Source organism: Bison bison, unplaced genomic scaffold, assembly GCF_000754665.1.
Source record: "Bison bison bison isolate TAMUID 2011002044 unplaced genomic scaffold, Bison_UMD1.0 scf7180017864050, whole genome shotgun sequence".
NCBI classification, from domain to species: Eukaryota; Metazoa; Chordata; class Mammalia; order Artiodactyla; family Bovidae; genus Bison; species Bison bison.
In genome coordinates, this window is record NW_011494622.1 from 5006206 (window position 1) to 5013173 (window position 6968).

The 6968-nt window shown below is 38.1% G+C and overlaps 1 protein-coding gene across 1 annotated transcript in view; it reads right to left on the bottom strand.

Annotated features, from left to right (window-relative positions):
• SORBS2 (sorbin and SH3 domain containing 2) overlaps window positions 1-4934 on the bottom strand; it is a 213000-nt gene extending 208066 nt beyond the window's left edge. Inside the window, exon 1 of the mRNA XM_010835788.1 lies at window positions 4352-4934. The gene's annotated coding sequence lies outside the window, so the exon portion shown is untranslated. The remainder of the gene's footprint in view (window positions 1-4351) is intronic.
• Window positions 4935-6968: the final 2034 nt, after the last annotated feature.

Sequence of the window (6968 nt, forward strand, 5' to 3'; positions counted from 1 at the left end):
TTTTTTTTTTTTTTTGAGGTAGGAAATTTTTCTTTGAAAGTGAGACTTTTGCTTAGAGTTAGGAAAAGTGAAAGATATCTGGATTTGGGCTCAAATAATGCTTTTCAAAGGTGCAAAATTAATCCTGGATCTATATCATACCAGACCTGTATGGGGAAGAAGAAACCACTGTCTTTTTGACTAAATTCTTGATTGACAAAACTTCTGTTTTGAAGAGTAGGGTAAAGTATAATACGGTTTCATACGGATATATCATGTTGCTGAAACTCCAAATAAAACCCTCTTTTTGATGATTCTCTGTCATATATCAAATAAGATCATCTTAAATGAGCTTAATCTGGAATAAGGGTTCTTATCCATCAATATTTAGAACTCAATTAATTATAGATGTGTTCCTTTATAGTTAAATGTATGTCTTAACTTTCTCAGAAATATAGATAAAGACATCTTGAAAATCTCCATATAATTCTTTGCAGTAACAATTTAGAATTTAACAGACACCTATTATTAAATTATTTGAGGAACTTTTAGAAAATTATCTAATACAATTAAATATTACATTACTTCATTATAAAATGCAAGGAGTGCCCTCATTTCATTTGAATGTCAACATACTTATATGTCATACATACATGTAATATGTTGACATTCAACTTAGTTACTTAAAAAAGAAAATCTTAAAAATGATGCAGAAATACTATGGAATCATGTTTCCTGAAATCTAACTACTATATACAATATAAAATAATTGATTAAGCATGGTTAGTCTTTAAGACAACTAGAACCAATTTCAACTTTAGCTATTATTTAATTAGCATGCTATACATTAATAACAGCTAGAAGATAGTAAAAATAAGCCTTTAAAAGACAGCAAGATACTTAAGAGTTACTATATATCTTATGTTGATTATAAAGTTCAATGCTGGAAAATAGTGTAAAAAATATGAAATATGAATTTAGGTGGTTTCCTAAATATTTGGCTTAGTAATTACAAACATTTGGATATTTTAAATTCCCTAATCTTTGCTACTTTATGTACAAGAATTCATATTATATTAATTCCAACTTTTTAGGTATCTTAGAGATGAGGGATTATATATTTATTCATTCTTAATGTAACTTTTGATGCATTCTTATTTTTATTACAACACTGTGATTAATTTTCCATAAAAGACCGTAAAAATTTAGGCTTTAAAAAATAATAATCAAGCCATCTAATATAGAAAAAAGAGTGGGACGTCTCTATAACCAAATGCATACCTGTACAAGAGTGTAACAGTTCTCTCCATCACCTAGGAACTCAAGTTATGGAAAATTATAATGTAACTAGTTATTACCTGTAACCTTTCAGGTTTGCATGGAAAATCAAAAGAAACTCTGCTAATGTAGGCATTAATCCTTTGGTTTCTTCCCAGTTCATGGCCTCTACTTTCCTCTGACTTTAGTATGGAAAACAATTCCATAACTAACACTTTTATCATCAACTACTAATCATCATCAATTCAACATTAATTTTAAGTGACCTGATTTTAGAGCATATTTCTTATAGGGATATTTATTGTGCTTATTTTCCCCTGCAAATTCTATAATAGCTACAAGTAGAAAAACAGTATCTTCTAGATATTAAAGCTTTTAAGTTGGTTTTATTTAAAACTTACATATTGTAAAATTTTCCTTGAGAAAATTCTGATGTATTACAGGACATGTATTCCTTCTATTAAATTGTGATCTTGAAGCTACAATTTGAAATCAGGGAAATTAAAGGCTCATTGCTGTTTTTAGATGTTTTGAGTTTCTCTGATCAAATGTAGTATAGTCGATAATAGGACTTCCGTTTCGAGATCAAGCCCATATTTATGGTAACTAACAGGAAAACAGTGAAGTCGAGGTTATCAGTACAATGTCAGAATGCCAAGTTCTAGACACTCGACCAAGTAGGTTCAGAGGTCAGTGATACTCTGGAAGCCCTTGAGCAGAGACAAGTGTAACCGGGTGTAGTGGGCAGGACTACGGACGTAAGATTGGATGGAGCTGAAGCAGAAGGTGAGGAAGTGTCAGGGGAGACATTCTAGCTGGATTTTGAAGGGTGCCTGGCAGGTGGCTGCTGCTGTGGGGGTGATTTAAAGAAAAAATCTATACAGAGGAGACAGGCTTTGCCAAAGTTTGGAATAGTGCATTTGGGGAATTACAAAGTATTTGCTATTGCTAGCAGGTGAGTTGGGAAGTAGCGGAAAACAGTAAAAGCTGCGGAGTCTTCAAAGATAGGGATTTGCATCTCTGTGCCTGTTTCTCAAAATTGTTGCGTTCGTAACTATGCAGATGTGCTGTGCAGTAGCGGACCTAGACTGCTAATCTTTCAGAGCACATCACCTCACAGGTTATTAACATAGGGGAAGAAAGCACAGGGATAAAGTCTGTGCGTCCCTCTTCCCAGAGTCTGACTCCCGTCACATATGGTGCCACGCAAAGGCAACAGGAGACGACCTTCGGTACGTCACACCTGGTTCTTCTAAAGAATCCCCCAAGAAAATCTAATACAAGATCCTCTCTTGCTGCAGGGCTTTTCACTGTGTTACTTCTAAAAATTCCTTTTGCCATGCAAAGCTTCAACAGGAATTAAGTTGATGAAAGACTTTCCCCACCTTTCCTTTTGCTATAGTAGACTCACTTTCTTGGCTGATGTTATTTATAAAATTGGACTCAAAACTAAGTCTGTTAGTTCAACTTTGCTTTGAAAGTTAAACATAAGTGAAGTACAACGCTATCACCTCACTATTTTATCCTATACATTGTCTCACACACACAAACAAACAATATTCCTAGTTAGAGCTCTTATCATTAAATGTTTGGAGATGATTTTCTGGACTGAGATTGCTTATATCTTGAATTTTTTTTTAATATTTCTGTATCTTGATTATTGGTGACATTTAAAAAAAAAGAACAAAAAGAACAGAAGTTTCTATTCTCCTTGTGCTCTATAACTCTCTTATCTGAGGGCATAATGACATTGCTCTATTTGTGAAACAGGTGATGTACACTCATACATAACTATGAAAATTATATTATCATACTTAAAAGGTTTATCCTATGTCATTCACATGTTGGGTAAAAGGATAGCAAATAAAGATATATTTCTTAGAAGTAGATCTCAGATCCTATTTATTTTACACTTCATGGTAGATTTCATCTTTAGCACTTACAGGTTTTTATTCAACATTTTCAACACAATATTTTTCCTTAAATATTTTTTATAGCATTGTAAATGATCTGACATTTTCCAATACACCAACAGAACTGATTTACTTAAAACTGAAATGTTGCTGAAATAGAACTTAATCATTATTTGATCATTTCCTTACCAGGAATTTCGATTTGACTGACCAATTTCAACCCACAGTAACAGCTTTGTTCCTAAGAGATTATACTCAGTAAGGAGCAATTCCTACTGCAATTCAAAATCTGTGCTATTATCATGTAGCAATGGATAGCAAACATCCACTGCAAATATTAGTACATCTGTCAGAGGAGTGTTGTGTTTTTGGTTTCACTCTCTCTCTCTCTGAAACCTATCTGCTTGTGAGAAAAGTTGTGCAATAAAAGAAGTTTTACTGTCACATAGTAATGCTGTGCTTGAACTCAATGCAGCGATTCACTTCCTTTCTTTGCCTGGATTCCAAGCTAAGGCGCACAATGAGGGTGTTGTGTTCTGGGCTAGCGTGGCATGCATGATACTCAGGGAGGACGTGTGAGTAGCTTCCAATACCTACACTATTTGCTTTACAACTACCCCCAACTAAATCAAACAGTTCACCAAGACTCTGCTCAGAGTAAGCAGGGGACACGATCCTCTGGCTGTTATGACCTACATGGGGAACAGACTTCCTTAATGTAAATATATATAGAGGTGTGTTAAGAGTTAAATACATCATTTCAGAGGCTTAAAAATAAATGCTTCACGGTTTTCCAGCCCTGATTTTCAATGTAATTGTCTTAATGTATGTCAAAGTGCAGGTTATAAAAGCCTCCATTGTTTCTAAAGGAGAAAGGTTGTTGATTATGAAGGTTGTCCAAAAGGACAAGCCATCATGATGTGTTAGAACAGCAAATTTTTATCTGAAACCCCAAGGCATTAGGCATTTTTTTTAAAAATCGCTATGATTTCTAGAACCTGAACTTATACTAAAAAAATTCTGTCTCTGACACTATTTTATGTGTGTGTATGTGTGTGTATGTGTCTGTGTGTGTGTTGCCTTGGTAAAGCCAAAGAACCAACAATGAATGTAAACGTCTAGGTGAAGTTTTGCCCAGAGTTATTGTTATGCTGTGTTGGAGAAAGGACAAAAAGGCTTACCTCTGTCAGTCAAGTGGCTACACGGGGACCCTCCTTCTCAGCCTCGGCCTCAGTGTGCAGGCAGATGCTCTCTGAGCCAACAATCTGTTAACAGGAAGCAGGTAAACCCGAGCGCGTCCGCCCGCGTTACAGTCCAGTGCCCATCGGAGCACACACCTGCTTCTTCAGACCTGCCACTCATACGCAACAGCCACGCAGCGGACCGGTGTTTGCAGCCGGAAACACCTCCTGCGGGGTCAGTAGTTTTCAGGGTAAGCAGCTAGAGAGCTGCCGAGATAACACTGCAGGCCAGGCGAGCCTTCCCAAGACAAAAACCTTTCCTGCTGTGTGATAGCAGATAGGCAGTGTTATCTCCTTGCATTCCACGTTCTCAGATCAGCTACTAGGAAAAGCAGTCAACAGCTTGTCCAAACGGCAGCTGGCAGGCATGCCTGGCCGTGCTAATTGTATACTAACATGCCCACCGCTTCTCTCTTCCCTCAAATAGATTTTTTTTTTTTTTTTAAATGCTCCTTCCAGGGTAAAGCTCGGCAGAATATGCCACCCTGTTTTCCATAAGTAAAATGGCTGGTCCTCCCAGCAACTGCTTGCAGACAGCTCATTGGGTTCCACTGGCTTTTCGTAGCCATAGCAACAACCAACAGACAGACTTAGCAAGCACGGCTGATCACGTGCGGCGCCCCGACACAGCTTGCTAATTTCTTTTCATCGAACTCATCATTTTGTGAGGAGGGTAGCTTCTGTGATCATTCTCAATATTTCACCCATGGTACAAGTGCTCTTGAGTTTTCAGCTCTCAGGAGGAACTTCTGTTATCGGAGTCATGTGAAATTGAGCCAGGAAAGCCCTTCTCAATACATAGATTTGTGTCTATCCAGGTTAATAACATGCAAATCACCGTAGCAACAGTAATTGAAACCATTGTCAAAACAGGGTCTACCTTCCTCATAGCCTCAAGGAGACTGGCAAATATGGGCAGTTATATCAGTACTTTCTGTTTTTCAATGATAATCTTGTAGCCCCTCAGCTGAAACAGAGCCCTTTGACCCATTATATGTGGCCAAAATAACCAAACCAGTTAGGATATTTTAATGAGGTGTTACTTATGGATTCCATGTATTTAATTACTTTAATACACTTTTCCGTACTACAAACTTTAAAATAAAATTCTAAAAATTCCTATTGTCTCCTCCTGTGGAAGATGACTCTTTAACTGACTTATGATTTATTTGTAGTATTAAAATACTTTAGAAAATCAAAACCAAATTAAGACTCTTTTGCTTTAAAACTACCTTTGAAGCAGGAATAATTTTACTTCCTCAGTTAGATGGCTCTCATCCCACACTTCCTTAAAATTTCACCTCTTCCCAGGAAGTTCCCGTAATACACACCATTAACCATTTATACTTTCTGCAAAATCCCCACCCTTCAATACTGTCACCAGTCATATTCTATTTGACATACTTTCAAGACACCATCCTGTTTCTTTTTGTTTCTAACACTTTGATTGGAATAGTTGTATCGATACTTTGCACTTATAAGCACAGATACTTCCTTCATTTGCTGGTAGTCATGGGTTTACTGTTTTGTAAGTATTGTGTCCCCCCCGCCCCCAACTTTAGGACTCCTGCTTCAGTAGTAATTGCCAACTTTACTGTGCATAAGAATCATGTGCATGCAGATTTGGGGGTCCCATTTTCATTGTCTCCAAGCATATTCACATTCGGTTGGTTTGAGCCTGCTCAAGTTATCACATCTGCTGAAGAAAAGTCGGTGGGTTGTTCCTACTTCACATTGTTTTCAGCCTGCTCTGATCTGAGTTACTCTCCCTTAAGTCGTTTTGAATTTTCTACTCCTGAACTTGCCCCTGCCTTCCACTTCAGCCTCAGGTTCTGTTCTTCCCCATGTTTCAGCAGTTTTGAATGGCATCCCATTTCTTGCTTCCTGGCCTGCAGATGTTCCAAAAGCTTCTCTATCAAGTCCATCCCCAGCATCTTCTGCCTGCATCCCAGTCTGCTTCCTACTGTATCCTTCCAACCCTTGCTCAAATAGACCCTCTCCCTAAAGACAGTCCTGCGTGGATTTGCAGTGGTCCTCTCTGTGCCCCCACTATACCTGGAATCTGCCTCTACTGTTACATCCTTGTCATGTGCTCATTATTAGCAGTTTTCCTTTCTTGTCTGACTCTTCTACTGCTCCATCAACACTCTGAGGTCAACCTGGTCCACGTCTTATTCATCATACTTCAGTCAGTTCAGTTCAGTCACTCAGTCGTGTCCAACTCTTTGCAACTCCATGGACTGCAGCACACCAGGCCTCCATGTCCATCACCAACTCCCGGAGTTCACTCAAACTCATGTCCATAGAGTCCATGATGCCATCCAACCATCTCATCCTCTGTCGTCCCCTTCTCTTCCTGCCTTCAATCTTTCCCAGCATCAGGGTCTTTTCAAATGAGTCAGCTCTTCGCATGAGGTGGCCAAAGTATTGGAGTTTCAGCTTCAACATCAGTCCTTCCAATGAACATTCAGGACTGATCTCCTTTAGAATGGACTGGTTGGATCTCTTTGCAGTCCAAGGGACTCTCAAAAGTCTTTTCCAACACCACAGTTTAAAA